This window comes from Saccopteryx leptura, chromosome X (genome assembly GCF_036850995.1).
Source record: "Saccopteryx leptura isolate mSacLep1 chromosome X, mSacLep1_pri_phased_curated, whole genome shotgun sequence".
Lineage (NCBI taxonomy): Eukaryota > Metazoa > Chordata > Mammalia > Chiroptera > Emballonuridae > Saccopteryx > Saccopteryx leptura.
Window position 1 is genome coordinate 128,950,774 of NC_089516.1, and position 25,769 is coordinate 128,976,542.

At 38.6% G+C, this 25,769-nt stretch overlaps 1 protein-coding gene and 1 non-coding gene across 2 annotated transcripts in view; both read right to left on the bottom strand.

Moving 5' to 3' along the window:
* The window catches only part of GPC4 (glypican 4), a 121,403-nt gene that overhangs the window by 56,237 nt on the left and 39,397 nt on the right, over positions 1–25,769 (bottom strand). The window lies entirely within an intron of this gene.
* LOC136386637 (small nucleolar RNA SNORA13) lies at positions 7,377–7,514 on the bottom strand. The gene has a single exon (XR_010747998.1). It is a non-coding gene; the product is annotated as a small nucleolar RNA SNORA13 (small nucleolar RNA).

Below are 25,769 nucleotides of genomic sequence, written 5' to 3' on the forward strand. Positions count from 1 at the left end.
AGTTGGCCAGGGCGCTGAGGATGGCTCTGTGGCCTCTGCTGCAGGTGTTAGAATGGCTCTGGTTGCAACAGAGTGACGCCCCAGATGGGCAGAGCATCGCCCCCTGGTGGGTGTGCTGGGTGGATCCCTGTCGGGTGCATGTGGGAGTTTGTCTGACTGCCTTCCCATTTCCAACTTCAAAAAAATACAAAAAAAAAGTCATTTTCTGGAATCAGTTTCAGTTGGGGAGAGGGGAACATTTGAAAAGCTGAAGCAAAATAAACATTCACTATTAAAAATCCCGATTTTTGCAAATGAATTGCCTAAATTAGAACCAGTCCAACCTGGCTATCTGGAATACTTTTTTTTTTTTTTTTGGTGGGGAAGGGCATGGGTGTTTCTATTTTTAATATATGCCAATGAACACAGTCCAATACAAAAAGACCAACTAACCTAACACAAGGTTAACTCTACTATGGACAATTCAATCATATAGAATGACAACACTAAAATGAAATATGCTTAGAAAAGGACCACAGTTCTCTCATATTTCATCAACATGTACTTGAAGAGGTGCTTGGTAGCACAAGTCTGGACTTCCATTTGGCCTAATGACCAATGGTTATGGGTAGGATGAGACACGCTCTTCTTTAAAAAGGGCAAGGGCATTGGTTCACTACTGTAAGATGAACCTTCATGGTGCCATGATTTGTGGCTGAAAATATAAACAGAAATCATGTCAAGAATTATTACAAAATGAGCCTGTGTTAAGAAATCATGATGCACTTTACTTATTGGTTAAAACTCCTAACAGCATTGACAAATCTGGTAGCTCCGGGATAGCATACAAAATACCTGAATATCCTGAATGAATATCCAGCTCAGTGACTAGCAGTTCAGAAAAGGAAGGGGCAAGCTCTTCAAGGACCAAGAGCTTCAGATTACACAACATCACCAAGGTTCCCCAGTCATACCAGCTTAATACAAAGTCATGACAAGCGGAAATCTCAATGAAGAGAACAGAAATGCTTAGTACACTCAGTACTTGTGCAAAAGTCTTTGAGGTAGGGCAGCACCATGTCGTAAGGAAAGCATAAGGGCTTTGTGATTAAACAGGCCTGGGTTTGAACTGAGTTCTGTTCTTAACTAGCTATGCAACTTTGCGTCAGTCTCTACACTTCTGAGACTACTTTGTTTTCAGGAAAATGAGGACAAAAAGGGCCTACCTCAAAGTCATTTGGAAGCATTAAATATAGATAGTGCATCATTCAATAGTGGCTATTATAATGAATGCTGATGTTGAAGCTGTTGCATATTGTTCAGAAGGTGAATACTTTCTATACTTAAGTGTTCAACTATACTTATCATATTCCCCCATGTATAAGACGCAGCTTTTTTGAAAAATGTGGGGTCTAAAAACTGGGTGCGTCTTATACAGTGTAGTTTTTTTACTTGCATTTCCTGCTTTTTCATACTTGTTTTTCCACTCGTTGTAGATGAATAAAACTTGAGTTCAATGACTTTATATAATACTTTCCCTCCCCCCCCCCAATTTCAGGCCCCAAAATTAAGGCGCGTCTTATACATGGGGGAATACAGTAATCAAATGAAGAGTGCTTTTGTTTTCTTATTGTTATAACTGCTACTACTATTTACTATTATTATAAGTCTTAGGAAGTATTTATTTCTAAAAATTACAGAGCAAATGTCAACATAAATTTCTTTAGCCAAAATATGAAACAGAAACTGCCCTTTGTAAAAATTCAGGCCATAGCATTATCATTCAGGCGTTTGTCTAGAGTCCTTTCTTTAGTTCTGAAATGGCTCTGTTATGACCAGGGAGAGTAATAAAAATGTAAGAAAGGCTGATTCACATGAAATTGCCATTATTTTAAGTAAAAAAGATCAAAATCAGCAATTTTACAGAGTCCACCCTAATATTTTGAGCAATCAAATTTGTGTCTTGTGTTCTAGAATTCCTGCCCTTGTGAACACAATTCAAAAGATTAAACTAAGACAGCAGTAATTTTACATAAGTAGGTTTCTTGCCTCCTTTAAGTTTGTGTGCCTAGAGTATGCACTGTGAAGTCAATGCACTATCCTAACAAATGACAGTTCCTTCTTAACAGCCAATCATTTTGTTGAAAGAATACTCTGCTCTATACAATAAAGGTGGATGATTGAGCAATTATTAGAATATCTGAGGATAAAATGTATGTCAAATTTTTTAAAAAGGCACTCTGAGATGAAGGGAGTTTGTTCCCTTCCACATCAAAGGGAGGGAGAACAAAGATGGTAATGACAGCTCCCTGCACAATTGTGATGCATTTAAGTGTTGATTTTTTTATGTTGCTGATGAGAGTATATCAGTCTCAGATCATTTCAGTTTATCACCTGACACTTCCCCACAGTCTATTTCTTAAGTGTTTCCATCAGATAGGTCTTCCTCTATTAGGTTTTAGACTGGCACCATAGACTTTCCTTCATTTCCCCCTGACAATTGTGCATAATATTCACAGACATGAATGAGGGAAAAAATTTCATTAGAATACCTGCCAAGATGTGTAGGGAAGTTTTGGAGAGATGAAAAATGAGTGCTTCCTGAACTGGTGTTTCTATGAGTGGTGTGGGGGCTACACAGGGAGGGGGGCAGAAGAAGTGTCCCGAAAGGACCCTCGTCTTGGTCCTGAGTAGTATATTGGACTTAAGGCACCTAGTAACTAGATAAAAATATGAAATGGTGATCACATCACTGTTAGATTTGACATGATGAAAGAGGGAAAAAAGTTCAAAACCCATGTGTGTTTTCTATTTTAGAGTAAGATGCTATGACAATACCAGGTATTATTAGAGTAAAAAGAAAGAGTTCAAAAAGTAAACATACAACATGCCTAGAGACTGATTTAAAAATAGAGAAGGGAAAAAAAAACAACCTTTCCTACTGTTATATCAGAGTAAGTGCTCCCAAGTACTTGGATTTTAAGGAGAGGGCTGGAGAGAGAGAAGAGAGGCTTCAGTGTGGCTAAGAGGCAGAATGACAAGAAATAAGGCTGCCTTTGATGGAGGGGGGACTTAATCCAGAATGGGAATGGAGAAAAACCATACAGCACAGCATGTTAGACACAAAATAAAAATCGGGCAGGAACAAATTTCCAAGATAATGCAAAGCCAATAGACTAAGAGGCTATTTCACAAAGGGAAGAAGCCATCTACAGCATCCTAGGACCTACTTAATCACAGTCACAGGACTAAAAAGGAGATGGTCCATAGACTCGAATGAATCCTTTGTCTTCTAAGGGAATTTGCATTCCCAAACCAGAACTCTGAAGTCAGCAGGTAAGAGGTACTAGGATCAAATAGTGGTAAACATGATGCTCCACATCTAATCAACAAACCAGGAGTAGATAATAAATCACTGGGACCAGATGGTATCCACCAGCCAGTTTTGAAGTAACTCGAGGGTGAAATTGTTTTGGCCAACATGTGTAGCCCGTCTTTACAAACAGCCACTGTCCTGAGAGACTGGTGCTTGTCAATGTGATTCCTATTCATAAAGGTAGGGTTCCAGGAGGGACCCTGGGAAGTAAAAACAAGTAAAACTCATTTCCATATCAAGTAGGCTGGCCAACTAGACAATAAAAGTGAAATCACTGCACATTTACAAAACTGAAGCCTATGGGGAAGAGAGAAAACCAAACATTTTGGCAAAGGAGAAAAGTCGTATTCCTGTAATAAACCAGCACTTGTGGGGTGGTCAGTGCAAGGAGAAAATGCATTTGAATAAAGAGGATCCTGAAGATAAAATTTATGGAAATGCTAAAAACACAACAGAAAGTATTATCGTGTACCTATGCTACTGTGTACTATCCATACAAAGGAGATAAAAGGACTAGGGTGATTATTTGAAAGAAGTGGTACAAAAGAAAATAAATTAAAGTTCAGAGTATAAAAATAGGAATATTATTTCTCTTTTACTGATTGATTGATTTTAGAGAGAGAAGAGGGAGAGTGAAAAAGACAGAAATCTCAGTCTGTTCCCACATGTGCCCAGGAATCGAACCAGCAACCTCTGCACTCTGGGACAATGCTCTAATCAACTGAGCTACCTTGTCAGGGCAGGAATATTATTTCTTTTAATAAAACATATGGTAAGTCTTTAAATGTATTCTTTTTATAGCTTTCTGATATACTAAATTTATTCAATAAGTAACCTCAGAAGTATAGCAATGACTCACTTATATACTGGTCCAGCTTCTGGGACAACCCAGAAAGCAAGAAAAGCCTTGGTCTGAGAGAGGAGGGGAGGGGAGGCGAGGGGAGGGGAGGAGAAATATTTTAAATCTGTGAAATCTGCTGTAGAATTTTAGAGCCACCCTCTGGGACATAGACATTATTTTGCACAAAAATATTACAGTTGCATATTTAACCAACTCTTCTGTCTGATTTCTACACATTTAATTCTTCCCTGAGTTAAAAAGGACAAAGAGTAAACCCACATCAATGACAGAAGAAGTGCCAGCTAAAAAAGGGAAGCTGAAGCAACAGCAGCAGAAGAGTCTGGGTCCATTTAATCCAGGGGCAAATAGTCCCTCATAAATCAAAAGGTCCTACTGCATTAGTGTCATTTATTACATAATTTTCATGATAATGACCCTGCGTCTTCTTTAACTGATTATGGTTTTTATCCTTCTGTTTAATAAGGCAGAGGTATAAATATTTCAAAAATATTTCCATTGAAATGTTAAGAATATTTTAAAAAGTCTGCTAGTATGTGAAAGGACAATTATCTGAAAATTGTTCTTACTTGAAATATTCCCTTATTATATAAAGCAAGATAACATTACTTTAAAGCCACAAGTGTAAAGTCAACAGTTATTACAAGTTGTAGCTCAAGTGCTTCACAAAAGTTCAACATGTGTTCAGAGAGAGCAGATCAATAAAGTGAAATATTAAGGAAGACTGGCTTATTCTATATACATTTAGGCCCTTTGAGTTTGTGCCTCCCCCCAAAAAACATTCATTTCCCTTCCACTTAAGTGTGTTGTCCTTGCCAGTGGCACAACTGAGCAAAGAGCTAATCCATGGAACAAGGCTTTTTTTTCTTTTCAGAAGACATCAAAAAGATGATTCATATTACCAAAAATAATCCCAGAAGATTTGGAAGAGTTAAGTAAACATGAAAATAAGGTTTATTTCTCAAAATTGTCTTATTTATTTCTTCAAACACATATTTCCCACATAAGAGACTTTAGTAACTGTGTTTTTTATTGTTTTTTTATTTTTCTCAAGACATCTTGTGCTTTGCAAAGGAAACACATATGAAATATCCAGGGAGAAAGCCATGCCTTGAAACAAGCCACTGCACACACCAGAGAGGCATCATTGCTGGTCTCAAAGTGCTCTGGGGAAATTAAATAAGACAAATCCTGGAAAAGTTTTATGGAAAAACAAACTGCATAAATTGTATCATGCATTATCCTTTACATTAGAGTACTCAAAAGCAAAAGTTGCTCATCTCTTGTGAAATAGAACAAGTGACAAATTAGGATTCTGAGTAAGGAAGCAAGCCCAAAACAAATCACATAAAATAATGGTTAACAAAAACCTTGAAGAAAACAAACAGAGAAAAGGTAGGAAAAAACAGTGGCTCAGTGGCTCAAATTTTCATTCTAAAAATGCCGGTGTACCAAATCTCACCAAATATCTATAACATATATGTAACACAAACACAGTACAAATGTGTGACATTTCAAAATGCAAGAGCAGTTTTAAAATTTTAATTTTAATGGCCTTGGTTTTGAGACTTAATTTGATATAAACCTATCACTGTTTCAAGTCTCATAGGATATTTTATAAACGGACATATGTGTGGTCATAGATGGCACTTAGGACTGATATCCGAAGATCACTCCTTTAGAACAATGTCCTCTTAATATTTCCTACTTCTTAGCAAGATCAGACACTGAAAGAACCAGAGTAATGTCTTGCTAAACAAGAGAGAAAAAGATTACCATCTTGTAAGCATTTCTGAAAGGAAAAACATCCTCTGTGAGGATTGTCCTAAAGACAGCCCCTCTGTGATGGCTCACACAATATTTATTTCATGAAAACTGACACAAGGATGACTTCTCAGTGAAAGATTGTAAACTCCTTGTTTCCTCTCTGAGTGATGAATGAGTGCTGCTGTGATTTGGGACCCCTCAAACTCCTGTCTGCTGCATAGCTGTCTCCCACTATAAAGAACAGGTAAGTCAAGTCGGGATAGCCAGGCTAAGGGCAGAAGGGAGGCAGGTGATTCCTTTTGGTAAAACGAGGGGTAGTGATGGATTGCTGTTCTGACAGAAATATGGGGTATGAGTGCTGAGAATGCCATGGCAGAGAGGCCAAGGAGCACCTGAGTAAGTCATTGTCAATACCCAGCATGGTTCAGGAATAGAAATTAAGCATACATGCATCCCTCACCCAATGGTTTAAGAAATAATGTTTGTTTTAAATGTATAGCTTTGCTATAGAATGAATGTTTGTGTGTACCTCACAATACATGTTGAATTCTAAATCCCCAATGTGATGGTATTGAAGGTGGGGCCTTTTGGAAGTGGTTAGGTCATGCAATTGAAACTCTTATGAGTGAGATGAGTGCCTTTATAAAAGAGCCTACAGAAGCTCTCAACAGACAGAGTCTGCCAACCACCTTGATCTTGGATGTCCTAGCCTCCAAAACTGGAAAAATAATTTTCTGTATTTTGAGCTATCCAGTCCACGGTATCTTTATTATAGCCCAAACTGAGTATAAAACAAGCCATTTTTCTCTCACCTTTCCCCTAAATAATAATATTTTTATTATAAAAGGGATATGACTTCCCAACATCACCCCTTTATTCTCCAGAGATGGAAAACAGTGAAATAAGGTTGCATGTAAAATGCATGGAATCAAATGCTGTCAAAGATTCCAACCACTAAGAACTATAAGAAATCCATCATCTTGAGATCTAATATCCTTAATCTATACAAGATGAAATGAAGTTCCCACAAATGTGGATGAACTCACCCAAGGTACTACAGACGTAACTGACTAGAGTTCAGGAAGGACTAGTCTCCTACGGTCCAGTTTGTGATTTGTCTATCCCTTATCAATGAGGTAAACCCTGACTTTAGCCCTTAAGAGAACTGCAAACTGGAAATTCATGAGAGCAATATACTGCTAGACATGTAGCTTGCCATTCAACAGGCATTTTCCCTAACCTCTTAAAAATAAAAACCCTGGGCTTGTCTGGTCAAGGCACATATAAGAAGCAACTACTATGAGTTGATGCTTCCTGTTCCTCCCCCAAACCTTTCTCTCTAAAATCAAAAACTAAAATATTGGGGTTTTTTTTTTTTTTGTTGTTGTTGTTTTGAACTGTCACTCACGCAGCTCCTACACCAAAGACATCAAACTACTCAAGGGCAAGAAGAGGGCTGCAAAGCGTTTAGTTTACGCCTTTTTTGACACCACATTCACTAGTTTCCAAAAGTGAATGGGCAATACAAAGGCGACTAAAATATTGTTTTTAAAATTAAAAATAGTCCTGGTCGGTTGAGCTCAGTGGTAGAGCATCAGCTTGGCATGTGGATGTCCTGGGTTCAATTCCCAGGCAGGGCACAAAGGAAAAGTAACATTTGCTTCTTTACCCATCCCCCCTCCCCCTTTTGTCTCTCTCTCTTTTCCACCCACAACCATGGCACAATCATGATGCAACCATGGCATTAGAGTGCATCATCTCAGGCACCAAGGATGGCTCCATGGAACCTTCAGGCACTAAAAATAGCTCAGTTGCAAGCATGGGCCCTAGATGGGCAGAGCATCGGCCCCAGATGGGGGTTTCCAGGCAGTTCCCAATCAGGGCACATACAAGTGTCTAACTCCCTTCCTCTCACATGGAAAAGAAGAAAAAAATTAAAATATAAATAAGCATATACCTATATCTATATCAATATATCTATGTCTGTATCTATATCTATGTCTATAAATATACACAATTCACATACTATACAATTCACCTATTTAAAGTATATAATTAATTGGGTTTTAGTATATTTAACAAGGTATGAAACTATCACTGCTATCTACTTCCAGAACATTTCTATTACCCACAGAAAAAAATTTCATACCTATTAGCCATTACTGCCACTTGCTCCGTTCCATTCACCCACACACATCAGCCCAGGCAACCACAAATCTGTTTTCTATCTCAATCGATTTGCCTGTTTGGGGCATCTAATATAAAAGGAATCATAAAACACACAGTCTTTCTGTACTGGATTTTTTCATGAAGCATCATTTTCAAGGCTAATCCATGTTACACATGTATCAGTGCTCCATTCTTCTTTATGGCTGTATAATATTTCATTGTATGTATGTACCATATTTTATTTATTCATTTATCAGTTGGTGGGCATTTAGGTTGTTTCTATCATTTGGCAACTGTGAATAATGCCCCTACAAACATACTTAAATTATATTGTTTGAATTTTGATGCTGGGTACAAATATTGATAGAAATTTACCACATGAAAATTTTACTAATTCCAATTTGAGTTTCCTTTTTATATTTTTACCCAAATGGTTTCAATTTCCTTATGTATACACGTAAAAGTGAAATTGTATAATATAGGCCAAAAAGTCTATGTTGAACTTTTTCAGAATTCCCACCCACAGACATTTTGGAGTTAAATTCCACCTGACAGGCTTCAGATATAAAGTTAACACATGTTACTGGTCTCCACAAGCTGTTCTGGCCATGAGAAACAACAGTGACATTTAAATTGGGAGTGATGACCAAAACAAAACTCCACAACATGGGTTTTAATTCCTCAAAGAAGAAAACACACTTAAATTTAGTCATTAATTCCTGTTTTCATCCTAAAATTTAGACAAGGCATTCTGAACTTCAATACACACACATAATTATAAAAGGAGAACGAAATAGTAAATAAGAATCAGATACCTCCTTTTCTTTAATAGCTTTCATGCAAATTACATCTTTCAGAAATGGGAAAAGAAATACATATTCAACTTTCTGGATCAGAAAACACATTATTCCAAAGATATCTAGATATGAATGTTGCTGAAAATCTAAGAATACTCACTGTTTTTAAGAGAGCTTTAAAAAAAAGGTGCTTCCTAGCATAAACTTTGACATATAAGACAGTATCATTCTCTATCAAACAATCCTACTAATGCAAACATTTTCAACTCATTTTTAGAATAGCTTGGGAGAATAAAATGTCATTCTTGTCAAAGATGGGTGAGGCAGCAATTGGCCTTTCTGTGGAGCATTAGAGTTCGATGATTTCTCTTTATTCTAAAAATTCTTTTTATTCACTGCTAAGGCTACTGGGCAGAACATTTTCCCTGATAGCAGCTATAAAATTATAGCCCCAGAGTCAAATAAGTAATTTTTTTCAACTTCCCCCAATTTTTTTCCTTAATGTTTTATTCTATGTCACCTATAGTTTTAATGACTGCTTATCAATAAACACTGTGGTTTCCACCTAATTTTTAAATCTTCACCTTTTTAGCACAATTTCATTAACCTTTCACCACTACCCATGCTTCCTTTACCAATATCCACACCCAGCTAACTTTTCTTTCTCTAATCACTACATGAATGTTTATTGGGTGTGTGTGTGTGGTATGGTGCCAAATGCTGAAGATAAAAAAATAAGCACACTTTTTGCCCTCAAGGTGCTCAGAGTCTAGTATGGATTAACCCAACAAACCACCCTCCCTTTCTGTTTCCATTTCCATCCCAGTATTACAGTCTCTTGCCAAGCTACCATTTAAACCTGTCTCTTCAAAAGTCTATTGAGATCTTGGCTATTGTAAACATTGTTGCCATAAACATGACGGTGCATTTCTTCTTTTGAATTAGTGGTATGGTGTTCTTGGGGTATATTGCTAAAAGTGGGATGGCTGGGTCAAAAGGCAGTTCCATTTTTAATTTTTTGAAGAATCTCCATACTATTTTCCACAGTGGCTGCACCAGTCTGCATTCCCACCAGCAGTGCAGGAGGGTTCCCTTTTCTCCACACCCTCACCAGCACTTATTCTGTGTTGTTTTGTTAATGAGCGATATTCTGACTGGTGTGAGGTGGTATGTCATTGTGGTTTTAATTTGTATGTCCATCAGTGGACAAGTGGATTAAAAAGCCATAGTACGTGTGTGTGTGTGTGTGTGTGTGTGTGTGTGTGTGTGTGTGTGTATGTGTGTGTGTGTGTGTAATGGAATACTATGAGGCCATGAAAAAGAAGGAAATCTTACCTTTTGCAACAACATGGATGGACCTGGAAACTATTATGTTGAGTGAAATAAGCCAGGCAGAGAAAGAAAAATATCATATAACCTCACTCATTTGAGGAATCCAAGGAACAATGAGAACTGAGGAACAGAATGGAGACAGAGGAGGGATCAAAGGGACCAGAGGGAAAGAGGACAGAGGGAAAGGGGATGATAGGATGGGATAAACCTGAAGGGAAGGGGGAGGGTGTTGTTGGGAGGGGGGCCAGGGAGATGCTGAGGGGAATACGGGGTAGGGGGATGCATTCGGGGCAACACTGGAATCTATGTAAACACAATAAATTTTTTAAAAAGCCTACTGAGTTTCAGACATGGATATCTTAACCTTCCCTGCCCCCTGCAGATCCAGCTAGCAGCTCTATAATACTCAAATTCTGATGTTAGACACAAATGCTGACAGGAAAATCTCTTCAAGAAGAAAATCTTAAGAATCTTCACCCTTAATTAATAAACCAGAGGTAGAATAATTTTATTTTCAAAGGTATTCCAAACCTACAGACAGATTTTTTTTCTTTAGTGTTTGGTAGAAAAGGAAACAAGGTGTTAAGATCTACAAACATGCACTGTTTTCTGCATTACTCACATTTCCTAAGTAGTTGCAACTGTTTCACATGTTTTTATTCAAAAAGATGGAGCAATATGTTATACTGGATGTTAGGGTAGAGGTTATCCTTTTCAGATAGTTAAGATCAGAAATGGTAAATGACTGAATAATGAAATGTTAATACACAATCCCTCAAGAGCTAGACAGAAAGGATACAATACTATATAAAAGAACATCCATCAGTCTTCCAAGTGTTTATATGCTATCAGTGCAGCCTTCTAAAGTCCTTCCAGCATCATGGATTTCGGGTCAAAACTAAACTACCAATCAGGTATGCACTGAGATGATTCGTATTTAAAAGCATTGCAGATCATAATATCAAGTTTCAGGACCAAAGCTCCAAATATTGTCATTACATAAAAGCATACACATATGTTTTCAATGTTTCAGTTCAGTGGTTTCTAACCTGTGGATCTTAGAGATATTTCCAAAAGTCTATGAATTTACAATTCTGCCAACGACTTTCTGAACACTGAATACTGTCTCACAGAACACACTATAGTTCTCTCAGACTACTAAAGGTTAGATCCACTAAAGTACTACTGTGTGGGCAGAAAAAGTGGCACATAAACCTCATTGAGCTGGTAGACTTAAGACAGATTATCAAAATGATTTATAAAAGGATGGTGAACCTTTCTTACTTATCTACTCAGCAAACAGTCACCATAGATGACATCAAACCAATGTTCCCTTGAAGCCAAAAAGATAAAGTACAATGGTATACAGTATCATTTAAAGAGCAATGAGGAGCCCTGGCCTGGTAACTAGGTTGGAGCATCACCCTGATACACCAAAGTTGTGGGTTCGATCCCCATTCAGGAAACATACAAGAAAAAACCAATAAATGCATAAATATCATATTTGCCCCATGTATAAAATTCACCTTAATTGTGGGGCCGGAAATTTGGGGGGAAAAAGGTATTGCATAACCCCTGTCATATACCAGAAACAAGTGCAAAACAATAAGCGTAAAGACAACAAGCGCGAAAAAGCACAAAAAAACTCTACAACCACTGTATAAGACGCACTCAGTTCTTAGACTCCAAATTTTTTGAAAAAGTGTGCATCTTATACATGGGGAAATACGGTAAGTGGAACAACAAATCAATGATTCTCTTTTTCTAAAATCATTCATTTAAAAATCTTAATATAAAAATAATAAAAAGCAATGATGAAAACCTTGGGCTTCCAAGTGACTCTGCCAAAAAGCATTTGAACGATTTGGGATTTGGGACAAGTATCCCCTTCTCTGGGTCTCAATGATTTCACTGTAAAATGACTTCTGATCTCCACTCTGGTTCCAACATTTATAGGAGTTCTAATATCCTATGCCACCATGATTCTGGTTCTCAGGGGCATCTGGTATCAGCTCCTCAAGGGTGGTCTGCCAGTACACGTTTATTTTATTCACCTGAACATCCTCAGAGCCACAATCTCAGGTTGAGTTGCTCTCCATTAATATACTGCTCACAGAAATTAGGGGATATTTCAAAATGAATATGATGTGATCAACTATCTCCTAATTTTTGTGAGAAGAATTAGGGGATATTTCAAAATGAATATGAAGCGATAAAATATCCTCTAAGTTTTGTGAGCAGTGTACTTGTCAGATTAACAGGAGAGCTGGAAAAGGCCTTCAGAGCAACAGATACAGAACTATCATTTCTTAGCCTTTTGAGCTAAGAAATGTACATCCTCGTGCCTTCTGACCATCCAGAGTACGATTAATTTATTTTAAAAATGTGTACGGCAACATTAAAAAAAGGCAAATGTATGTTGTTCTTGTTTCCATAAATTGGTTATCAAACATGATTTTAAGTTCATAAAACTGGAACTGGAACAAATTTCATTTTTTGGAAAAAAAAAAAAAAACAACACTCTTGGGAGTCAACAACCATGAAAAAAACTCACTACTCGAAGGGTTAGTCAATTGAGGTTCATACAGGTTCTTACGAAGATGCTATGATCATTTAGGATTCCTTCTGCAGTGTACTTTCTGTTCCCTAACCTGCCTCTCCAAGTTCAAGGGTGATTCTTTTTTTTTTTTTTTTGGTGTGTGTGTGTGACAAAAACAGAGAGAAGAACAGATAGGGACAGATGGACAGATAGACAGGAAGGGAGAGAGATGAGAAGCATTGCTTCTTCTTTGCGGCACCTTAGTTGTACATTGACTGCTTTCTCATATATGCCTTGATGGGGGGGGCTACAGCAGAGTGAGTGACCCCTTGTGATCTTGGGCTTCAAGCCAGTGACCATGGGCTTAAGCCAGTGAGCACAAAGTCATGTCTATGATCCCATGATCAAGCCAGCGACCCCACACTCAAGCCTGATGAGCCCGTGCTCAAGCTAGCGACCTTAGGGTCTCGAACCTGGGTCCTCCATGTCCCAGTCTGATGCTCTATCCACTGTGCCACCACCTGGTCAGGCTCAAAGGTGATTCTTTTTTTTTTTTTTTTGTATTTTTCTGAAGCTGGAAACGGGGAGAGACAGTCAGACAGACTCCCGCATGCGCCAGACCGGGATCCACCCGGCACACCCACCAGGGGCTACGCTCTACCCACCAGGGGGCGATGCTCTGCCCCTCCGGGGTGTCACTCTGCAGCGACCAGAGCCACTCTAGTGCCTGGGGCAGAGGCCAAGGTGCCATCCCCAGCGCCCGAGCCATCTTTGCTCCAATGGAGCCTCGGCTGCGGGAGGGGAAGAGAGAGACAGAGAGGAAGGGGGTGGGTGGAGAAGCAAATGGGCACTTCTCCTATGTGCCCTGGCTGGGAATCGAACCCGGGTCCCCCTGCACGCCAGGCTGACACTCTACCGCTGAGCCAACCAGCCAGGGCCTCAAAGGTGATTCTTATATTCTGCATTGAGTAGCAGGCCAAACAGAGCAACGCTATTTTCACCAATTACGAGAGTCACACCATGTCTACCTCTGCTGGATGGCTTAGTTCGTGCATTCCACTCTCTGAATGACAAAATCTGGGGTCCAGCAGAGTTCTCATCCATCAAGTCTGTAGGTTTGGAAGCCTGCCAAAGTTAATGGTGGAGGGGGGGACATTTGTAGAGAAAATAAACAGGGCCCCTTTGCAGACTTTTGCTTTAGAAGCCAACTTAAACTTCCAGCACTGACAAACAGAATATGACTCCCATCATATTAAATGATGGACTGAAAAGCAGTAATGAATTAAAGAGTAATGGGTGAAAGCAAAACAAAACATTCTTCTCATGGCCACTGCCAGACTCAACTACCCTCCATGCAGATCTGGCAGGACAGAGCTAAGTTCACAGTAACAACTTCAAAAACTGTATTCAAGCCTGACCTGTGGTGCCGCAGTGGATAAAGCCTTGACCTGGAATGCTGAGGTCACCGGTTCGAAACCCTGCACTTGTCTGGTCAAGGCACATATGGGAGTTGACCCTTTCTCTCTCTCTCACACACACTCTCACTCTCTCTTCTCTAAAATGAATAAATAAAAAAAATTAATAAAAAATAATGGATATGCCTTAATTAAAAAGTACATTAAAAAAAAAACATTCAAGCAAAGCACTTACTGTTTGGGGGTCTCAGTTTACCCTATCAAATTAAATGTCTTGAAGGCTACTTCCAGCTCTAATGTATTATGGTCTTTATCTATTTAGTTTTTCATTTAAAAGAATCCAGAGGAAATCACTTTCAAATGAGTAAGGTAATAAAATCTTAAGAAGTAAATGTCCTAATATCCACTAAAACTGAAAGTCAGCAAGACGAACATAAACTGTTCACATTCGTATAGGTTCAACTTCAAGATCTCGTACTATGAAATTCAAGGGTTCCATGGATAGCACTCAGATGATCCAGAAACTTGTGGATACTGAATCTGGATATTATATGAGACAAGGTACTTTCATAATACAAAGGACATGTGGGTCTGTCCTTGGTACTTGCTCTTTTCTCCCCTCTAAAATGGTCTCTCTGAACCAGATTGCTTAAGAAGTACTTACCAACTATAAGGTAATCCAGTTATCTCAACTGAAATTATTCCACTGTTCAGCACTTTGAACTGTCCTACCCACTAGTGCCCAAATAATCAAGTTTTACTTCACTGCTGAACTGGCCCAACTTAAATCTTCACCAAAAGGATGCAATTTATTTATTTATTTATTTATTTATTTTTAATTAATGTGTTTATTTTTATTGATTTTAGAGAAAGAGGAAGGGAGTGAAGGAGGGAGGAAAGGAGAGGAAGGGAGGAGAAGACATCGACTTGTTGTTCTACCCACCCATGCATTCATAGGTTGACTCTTGTATGTGCCCTGCCCAAGGATCAAACCTACAACCTTGGCATATCAGGAAGATGCTACAGCAGAACCAGCCAGCCAAGACCTCATGACTGCAGTTTAAAACACTGCCCTGGGACAGGGTGCTGGCCCACCCTAGAGCCCACAGCAGGCCTGTGGGCTAGCCAGCTCCAGTGAGGAAGAGCAAGTGTTCAGGCCTTCTTACCTCCCACTATACATAGGCTGCACATTCTTGTCCAGAACTGTCCACATTCTGAATCTCATTATGCTTAGGGCAGGGACTGCAGCTGAAAGCACTTAAAAAGCCCTCCATGACCTCTCCTATTTTACCAAGTGAGACACAGGCTGAGTGAGGGAATACATCTCTAGAAGCAAGCAATTCACTTCTTTAACCCCAGAAGAGGATTTCCGTAATCTTGTTAAGCCTCAGAAAGTAAAAAAGGGACCTAAGGCAGAGATGGATTAAGTGACTTATCCCAGGTCATTCAAGAGATCCCAGAAATCAGTCTCCTAGTTCCATTAAACCACATGCCATAATAATAAACACATAAATCTGATTCCAAAACACCTATTCTACAATAGCTGGACATTTCTGTATAACTCAGGTATTATGGTATTCCCTAGGCTGACAATATTTGATCACTGGGCACAAAACCATATTTCATATGTTAGCCTACAGAACTCCAGCTAGTTTTTTTTAAATGTACAAATAAAACATAAAAACGTGTTTCTTTACTGCTCTTTGTTGCTCCCTGGGAAGAGGTTCAGAAAGAATAAAATAATCGCTTTATTGGTCACTTCAAAGACAAAATCATTTTGACAGACCCCAGAAGGAATACAGGTGAATTTTCTGCATTCAACTTTCATGCAGAAGCAGGAGGCAGATAACTCCTGCTAGGGAGGGAGCCCTGACTCTTCCTGCATTTGCCTGTGTAACCAAGATAATGAGAAGTGATGTTCACCCTGTTGACCCTGAGATGCCAGCAGAATCAGACTCAATTCTATTCTGTGTGAGTCTTTAAACATCAGTATATATGACATCCTTGCCTCTTTGAAAAGTGCTCTTCTAACCTCTGCAGAACGTGCTTAGCCAGGAGATCAACCTGATGGTGCCTCACTCATTATTCAATCTTAGGCTAAGTCCCTAGTCGGCAAAATGTGGCTCACGAGCCACATGCGGCTCTTTGCCCCTTGAGTGTGGCTCTTCCACAAAATACCATGTGCGGGCGCTACCTTGATAAGAAATGTACCTACCTATATAGTTTAAGTTTAAAAAACTTGGCTCTCAAAAGAAATTTCAATCGTTGTACTGTTGATATTTGGCTCTGTTGACTAATGAGTTTACCGACCACTGGTAAGTTATATCTATCAAAAAATTTCCAGTTCACTTACAATTTTTTGAAACAAAACTATTTTAAATCATTTTTAATTATCAAGTTCTTTTTGTCAATATACCATTTTCTGTCCTTAGAGTGACCATAAATCATAGTCCACACCGGAACACATGAAAGTGAATGGAGGTGCTACTAACAATTACGCTGGGACCACAGGCATGCACCTGGACTGTGCTGGGTAAACCAGAACAATAGCCTCTCCCTTACCCATAATATTTCAAGAAAAGTATCTATTTGCCAAGATTCTTTTGGATAAAGGGTTCAAAAATGTATAACTCTTAAATTCCATGCCATCTATCTTCCAACTGTGAATCATCTTAAAACAGTACTGGAGATAGGAGGTAAATTTGCTATAATTTTTTTTCTAGAAGCATATGCAGGCTTAATTTAATCTCAATTATCTGGATGGCCAATTCAGGCCCCACAATTAAAATGCAGGAGGCCTCTCTAACAAAACCTCCTGGAGATGGCAATATAGCACTTTTTACAGTACCGCAGACATACCAACTTTACAGCACCCCAAACATGACTGTAGACCTCATTCTTCCCATCGTTCACATCAATGTTTAACAGGTTCTTTTCAATTCATAAAAGCACTGATAACAAAAATTAATCATCTTTCAACATGTTTCGTCTGCTCATGTTTTTGTTAATTTAGAGCTTCAATCTCTTACATTTTGAAGAGCATGGTTCTACCTAAGAAAATACTGAGAATATTACTTCAATATAAATTAATATTAGGTGACACTTTTTTTTATACTTTGACATGGCCTCTTTATTTTGTTCCTATGCCTAAGTGTGGATCATAATTTATACATAGATGTATACATGGAAGATGCCATAAATCATAGTACCGTGTAATATGCAAAACCAAATAATTCATTTTATCCTACCTACAAATAAATACTTTTATATAAAACCACATCCTATAATTTCCCCACAAGCAGGTCATACAATTCATTTAATCCTTACTAGTGCTGTATGTTTGCTTTCAATCCTGTTACTGCATTCCTTTACGCAGTCAAGTGCTCTTTAAAAACTATATAGTTTATCAGTTAAGTTTACCTCTTCTAAGAAAGGTTATGACCCTTTTATACCCTGTCGGGCTTTTGACCCTAGTTCCTGTTTTTCTTATATTTCTGTTAAGTTACAGTTCTCACAGAAGCATTGTCACTTACATGAGATAACCAGTCTGTCTTAAATATTAAACTTGTACCCTTTAGACAGAGTGAGCTAAACAAAGAAAACTAATATAGTATTACAACGCGGTTGATAAAAAATGACATGAAAACCTAGTCAAAAATGTCAAAATATTTTAAATGCTTTGCTTGCCTGATGAATTATAATGCATTTACTCAACCTATTGTCTTCAAAATGAATTTAAACTGAATTAAACACCCCAGTATTTACAAAGTTTCCTTTCCAGGATAAATAATACTTTCTTCATATGAACATTTAAATGAGGATTCTTAAATAGCAAGTAACTAATCAGAGGTACAGTATTAGGCACTTAATTATCCTAAGGTACTGGAAGGGTGGGGAGAGACAGAGGTTGAGAATCAGGGTTTAAATAAATCATTTTCATCAGAAAATTGTTTAGTGAACTATGAAACATTCAACCAAGGAATCTGGAGTCCAGCACTCACAGCCCAGCTGTGACTAATACTACTATTAACAACCCACCATTCAAAAGGCAGATCAAAATAATTAACACTCAACTTAATAAAAAAAAGCCAAATTACTCCCATATGATTGCTTTTAAAATAATCAAGTTTTGTCAACTAGTTGAGTACTTAGTTAAAAATGAAAGCTGACAAGTTATAATGACTAGAGATGTGGGAGGTCAGGTTTATCAAGCCAGTACATATGAAAATGAAATTTCAAAATCAAGCATCTTTTTACCAAATTCTTTAAACAAAAACAGAAGAGCTCCTCACAACCCACCCACATCGCTCCAAAAATAAACTGTTGTCCTGGGAATAGATGATATGCAATCTGAGGTTTTTGTTCACCTCAGCAGCAAAATCTGTCCCCCAAATTTTCTCGTAAAGTCAACACTCTGTTTTGTCTTTTACTGCCAACCCAAAACAATACATGGTTGGAAAGGAGGAAGGAGGTAGTTATTTTGCAAGAGATGGTTAGGAGTTCTGGGGTTGTTTTATTTCAGGGAGGAAAAAGCAATTTTCTAGAGAACCACTTGAAATTAAAGCAAACAACTAGATGTGGAACATTGAGAAAGCTCATCATTTTGGCTAATCTGTGTCCACTGACAGTTTCTATACCTATGAAAGATCTTCAGTTTTTTGTAGATTAGGAAGTGTTTTTTTTTTTTTTCATACCTTCAGGTTTCAGGGGGACAGTTCCATCACCTCTACTTTTTAACCTAGATCACATTTCTGGGTTTACAAGAGATGTTTTAAATGCTCCAGTTGTGTGATAAGCCTTTTTTTCTCCTTGGATGTTCTTCAGCCTCTAGAAGCCACTTACAGATTTAACTAATTTCCCTTCCAAGGATTGAATGACCACTAGGCTCAGTAACTTTTTAAAGACCTACTTCTACATTCAGAAAAATTCCAGATTTGCTAACCAAAGAGATGTTCTTTTAAGACTAGCTCTTGGGAGGGGGAAAAAAGCTTGAAGCAAAAAGGAAGTTTCAATTACTTTGTGAAGTGAAGCAGAAAAATTAAGTGAGATCCAAGTAAACTTTATTAGCTATGACAAGCAATCCTTAATGCTTTTGTTTCATTAGTGCTCTGAAACCTTTGCTAAAATATTTGAAAAATTCATCAAACCAAGGCATCCCATTATAGTTGCTGTGTGTCTGGATGTGTGTATGTGTACACTCACATATGAAATTAATTTTTAGGCAAATTCCCATTCAGTGTGTTTTATGAGCACCATTAGGAAATTAAGAAGTCTTAAGGCTTCTTCCTGTTCAAATATAAAGTTAACTGGATACTATGGCAAATTTAAAAACTGTTCATTAAAGGCCTACTTTAATTTTTTACTTCTAGGCCTAGACTGGCCTCAGTATCTCTTCTTTTAAGAGTCTGTGGTGTCCACTGGAATGAACAAGACAGGATATAACTACAAATTGCTAAGAAACAACTTGTATTGGATTATATTCCTAAAGCAAAGATGGAATCCTTTAAATCACAGAGTTCATTACTTTTATTACTTTCAGTTTCAGAACTAAAAACTCAAAGACACATGTATTACCACAAACTCTTTTGCTTTATTCAAATTACTACTGTCTTTTGGGGGAAGCCAGCAGCCTCCATACCCAAAGGCTGAAGTATGCTGTTTTGTTATCTAAACAAACTTGTCAAATTAAAGCCTGGAGCCATCAGTTCTAAATACAAATAAAACCACCTTTATACATGAAGGTTGTCCTTAATGGGCATACCGTTTCTTTAACAGAAAAAAAAAATATGCTAGAGCAGATTTCTCTTTTCCAAATTGGTTAATACAAATATAATAAACTTTAGGCCATTATGCCACTTACTATGTTTCTCACAGGGAGAGGCAATTAACTCACTCAACAGAAAATGAGGCCCTCAAGATAAGCAATTTACTTTCCAGAAGATTCTAAAAGTCGTTCTAAAATTGAGCCACGGGCTGCAGCTGATCTCATAGAAATGAGTACTGCTTCTCCCATAAATGAACGCATTCATTCCTTCAGCACCCTGCCCAATAAATACCAAGCCACTCCACCCACTCTGGCTCAACAGATTGAAAGAGGTTACATGAAACCCAAATTTTGCTTTTAAGTTTCAGAAAGTCTTTGCTTTGTGAGGATGCCCCAAGGATATAAGTCAAGGGTAATCATAACATGCTGGTGTTCATTTTCTAGAAAGAAATATCCTGACCCTTCGGGCTTAACATTTTGAACCATCTCTAGAATCATCTACAACTACTAGTGACCAAGGACCCCCCAAAGTCAATCAGCTTCAGTATTGTTCCTGAAAGCCACAACTCAGATCTTCACAGAGAAAACAACAGAAATGTAATTTCCGGTTCAATGAGAACATCGACTTATAAGATAGCTCCTTCAGAGTTATTTCAGATTTTAACATTTTCTGGAAATGATTAAAAACAAGACAAATAGTATAAAGGAAAATGTGTTCACACAGTAAATTATAACAGTTTTTCTAAAAGCCAAAATATAGTAAAAGAGTTTTACTCCATCACCCCATTTTAGAGAAAAATAATTGTGGCCTCTATTTACTTATAAAGAAACCACTCCTTCATCTTTCCTCAAGAAGATCGCATTACTTAAAAATCCTAGTTGCTTGTTCATTATCCAATGTCACCTCAATAAATTCAATTTAAAAAATCCTGGTTACTGACACATTCACAAAGTTAAGATACTTTGCATCTCCTAAGACATTTCTGTGACCCTCTTTTTTACGATCTATAAGTTTTGGGGGAATCAAGTTATAAGATTTGACTATATGGGTGGTTGGCATTCTTAACCTACACATTGTTCAAGGGTTAACTGTATTTAAAAGCTTTTCTTCAAGAAACATATCCCGCCTGACCAGGTGGTGGTGCAGTGGATACAGCATTGGCCTGGGACACACAGGACCCACGTTCGAAATCCAAGGTCACCGGCTTGACCACGGGCTCATCTGGCTTGAGCATGGGGTCACTGGCTTGAGCATGGATCACAGACATGACCCCATGGTAGCCGTCTTGAGCCCAAGGTTGCTTGCTTGAGCAAGGGGTCACTTGCTCTGCTGTAGCCACCCCCCCTCATCAAAGCACATATGAGAAAGCAATCACTGAACAACTAAGGAACTTCAACAAAGATCTGATGCTTTTCATCCCTCTCCCTTCCTGTCTGTCTGTCCCTATCTATCCCTCTATTCTGTCTCTGTCACAAAAAAGAAAGAGAGAGAGAGGAAAGAAAAGAAAGGAAGGAAGGAAGGAAGGAAGGAAGGAAGGAAGGAAGGAAGGAAGGAAGGAAGGAAGGAAGGAAGGAAGGAAGGAAGGAAGGAAGGAAGGAAGGGAGGGAGGGAGGGAGGGAGGGAAACACATATCCTAATTCTAGGAAAATGAGTTATTACTTAATTGTGTCACTAATTATCCTAATGTGGAGTCTTGTGGACTGCTAAAAGTTGTTTAAAAGGATAAACAATGAAAGCAATGTTTTAAAAGGCTTGATCCCCAGTTGCATCATAGCTAAATGGGGCCTGAGGGTTGGAGCAGTGAAAAATACAAAGTTTAAAGTAGCCTGACCAGGTGATGACGCAATGGATGGAGAATCGGACTGGGACACGGAGGACCCAGGCTTGAAACCCCGAGGTCGCCAGCTTGAGCATGGGCTCATCTGGTTTGAGCAAGGCTCACCAGCTTGAGCCAATGGTTTCCGGCTTAAGGGGTCACTCACTCTGCTGTAGCCCCCACAGTCAAGGCACATATGAGAAAGCAATCAATGAACAACTATGGTGCCGCAATGAAGAATTGATGCTTCTCATCTCTCTCCCTTCTGGTCTGTCTGTCCCTATCTGTCCCTCTCTCTCATTTGTCACATACACACACACACACACACACACACACACACACACACACACACACAAAAGCTGAAGCTGAAGCCAGTTTTCACTGGTGGGGTTAACATATTTATTATAAACCCTCATGTCTATACTGCACAGTAGGGAAAGTGCTCTTAGAGGTAAAAGCGTGCCTGCTCCAAAAATAAGATACTATCAAATTCCCTTCCTTTTCTTACCAATTTCTTTTTCAACTAGCCCACTGTGCACTGTTAGAAAAGTCCACCTTTTTTGAAAGTAGAATGAAATAATAGTTCCCCACTCCCCAACCCATGACTCACAGGTTAAGCTCAACTAATACTGGTAATTGCTGAACTGGAAGTTTTGCAAAACCCTTTGATAAGGTCTCTGGTACAAATTAGCAGCATTTTAGGCATTTACTTAAGAGCAAGCACATGTCTTATGAACCGCTGTACTTCCTGCTTATCATTTTCTGAAATTTTCTGGGATATTTTAAAAAGTAAGCTTTGATAGCACAAAGCAATTATCAATATCATGCACCTTAGTGTGTGGCTTTTAATATCCTGTTGTTGGACAATATTAAAACCTATGATCCTTACCAGTTTCACTTTTGAATATTGACCAATACAATACGGATGTGAACATGGCTCTATGTCTCAAATGTCCTGAACTCTGAGTATCCCCACTAACATTTTTTGACACTTTTTCAACTTCTGCATCAGGCCCCCTGTTATGGCAATCAAAGGAATTTGAGATAGAATCTCCACACTCCCACTTACATTCTGACTACAACAGGCATGCCCTGGATTGTAAGGAAGAGCATTCCTTACTAGATGTTCAACATCAGATAAAGAAAAAGAGCTAAATAGAATCAAAACAGCTACCTGGAGTACTGAGTTCTAAAGCATTATTAGGAAAGGATAAACATAATTATGTGCTCTAAACCAGTGGTCCTCAACCTTTTTTGAGCCACGGACTGGCCTTTAGGGTGGGACGGATAAATTTATCACATGACCGAGACAAACATCAAGAGTGAGTCTTAGACAGATATAACAGAGGGAATCTGGCCATTTTAAAAAAATAAAACATCATTCAGACTTAAATATAAATAAAACGGAAATAATGTAAGTTATTTATTCTTTCTCTGCGGACCGGTACCAAATGGCCCACAGACCGGTACTGGTCCACGGCCTGGGGGTTGGGGACCACTGCTCTAAACCTTTTATCTTTTTCCCTTAAAACAGAGCATCATGTTGTTTTCTCCTAGATAGGAACTAGATATACAAGTAACAAAAAAGTAGAGAGAAAAGCATACATTTCTAATTAGTACAACAAAATGGGATACACCAGAATCCAGAATTTATTGACATAAGCTTTACAAGCTATTTTTTAAATAATTCTACAGTTGCCTTGGCCAGGTAGCTCAGCTGGTTAGAGCATTGTCCTGATACACCAAGGTTGTGGGTCTGATGCCTGCTCAGGGCCCATACAAGGAATAAGCAATGAATGCATGGATGGGTGGAACAACAAATCAATGCTTCTCTCCTTCTCTTCCCCCCTAAAATCAATAAATAAAAATGTTAACATAAATAAATAAGTGATTCTAGCCCTGGCTGGATAGCTTGGTTGGTTAGAGCACCGTCCTGAACCACAGAGGTCTTGAAGCACAGAGGTTTCTGGTTTGATCCCCAGTCAGGGCACATACAGGAACAAGTCAATGTTCTTGTCCTTCTCTCTCTCCTTTCCTCTCTCACTAAAAATCAATAAATAGTTATAAATAAATAACAAATGATTCTATACTTGAGTTATATTTTTAAAAATACAGCAACATAAATGAGCTCAATTAGTTAACAGTGACAGGTACATGTCAAAAAGCTACAATGATTTAATCATCAATATCAGTGCATGAGTTCACTCAGTTTGTGAACAGTGTTTACTCTGTGGGAGGCAGGCATTGGGCTTGGAGCTGCAGTTACAAAGCTCCTGTCTTGAGAAACTTCTAGTCATGGGGTCTCCCATCACCTGGGCTTAGAGGCAAATGATACAAGCAATCATCTGACAAAAATGAGATTGCAGAACATTAGATAACAGAAAGGGAATGCACATAGAGATTTTCCAAGATCCCATTTTGTAGTCTATGTAGAATAGGAATGGTGTGCAGAATACACTAATCTCTAGGTTTACTTGATTCTTAAGTAGTTAGTGACATGTCAAGAAAATGAGGGGAAAGGGGCGAAAATCAGAAAGGTCATTGGTAGATGAGTGAAGAGCCAACTGACTCCTCTTATCACAGGGAAGTGATAGTACACTGGGCCCCGGAAACATCAATCTGTACGGAAATCAGCTGAATGCTTGCCCGGGTCTGTTAGATGAGAGACTGACTGCTAAAGGTACAGGGTTTCTTCTATTGGGGATAACAAAAATATTTTAAAACAGACAATGCTGATAGTTGTACAACTCTGTGAATATACTAAAAGTCATTGGACTGTCCACTTTAACAAGGTGAGTTTTATAGTATATGACTTTTATCTCAACAAATCGGGGGAGGGGGGAACCAAATCCATGATACTGCTGTGGCAGCAAGTATTTGGCATCATGGGAAGGGCTAGAGAAAGCAAGACAACCCTCCTCATAGCCACCAAAGATAAAGCAGCCCCATTACAAAAGGGTTATTCATATTTGCCTGCAATACCATCCACTATTCTCTAAAATTCATGAATACTACCAAGAGACATTCTGGAGAAGGGCAGCAAAAAAATGAGAGGAGGAGGAAGGGAGAAACCCAGTAGGAGAAACAGACTAAAGGTGAAAAGCGGATGGGGGAAGAAAAGGGAAATTTGCAAAGTCACAAAGAGCATGGCTAGGGTGACTCGAAAACTTCTTTGATTATGGAAACATTCAAAAGCTTAAAAGTATCCAATTGGGAGAGTAGGGAACAGGGGCAAAAATAACCTATAGTGTAACACATGTTGAGAGGAAACAAGGCCTAGTGAGACAATCTGACTCTATGACCTTGAGAACAAATCAGTGACCATTCTTGGGCTTCCACTTCCAGTCTTCAAATGCAATGTGATTCCTAATTACGCTCAAAACCTCTCTCATTAATCAAGTGGAGCCCTTAAAGAACCAGAAGCTCCACATAGCAGGGCTATTACATTCCACTCCAAGTTCATAATACAGAAATTTACTAATAAAGTCATTCAACAGGCATGTGGGTGACATATCAATGAAATAGCATTTCACATGACATATCAAAACTCTGAATATCCATAGGATTTTAAGGCCTTGGCAAAACCTTTGACAAACCTTGTAGGTTTAGGCTGTAAAAACTCACTAGGAACCTTCTGGTTTGCTATGAAATTGTTGCAACCTATTTTGAGACTGTATATCTTTGCCGCCTGGTTGGCCAATATAGTCTAAAACAAGTAATATAAACACTTCCCCTACCACATACTGCATAATAAAGCATCTTCAAAGCTCCTGACCACTTCAGACCTCAATTTGTAAATATCATCTATCATTCATGACAAAGTATCTCACAGGATTAATGCAATCAGTGAAATCCTGCCAACATTTGTGTATTGTGGGATTATAGGAACTGAACTACCCACCCCTGGTATGTGTGTATGTACTAGTCTATAGCCTTTTGATTTGTCAATGTGTCC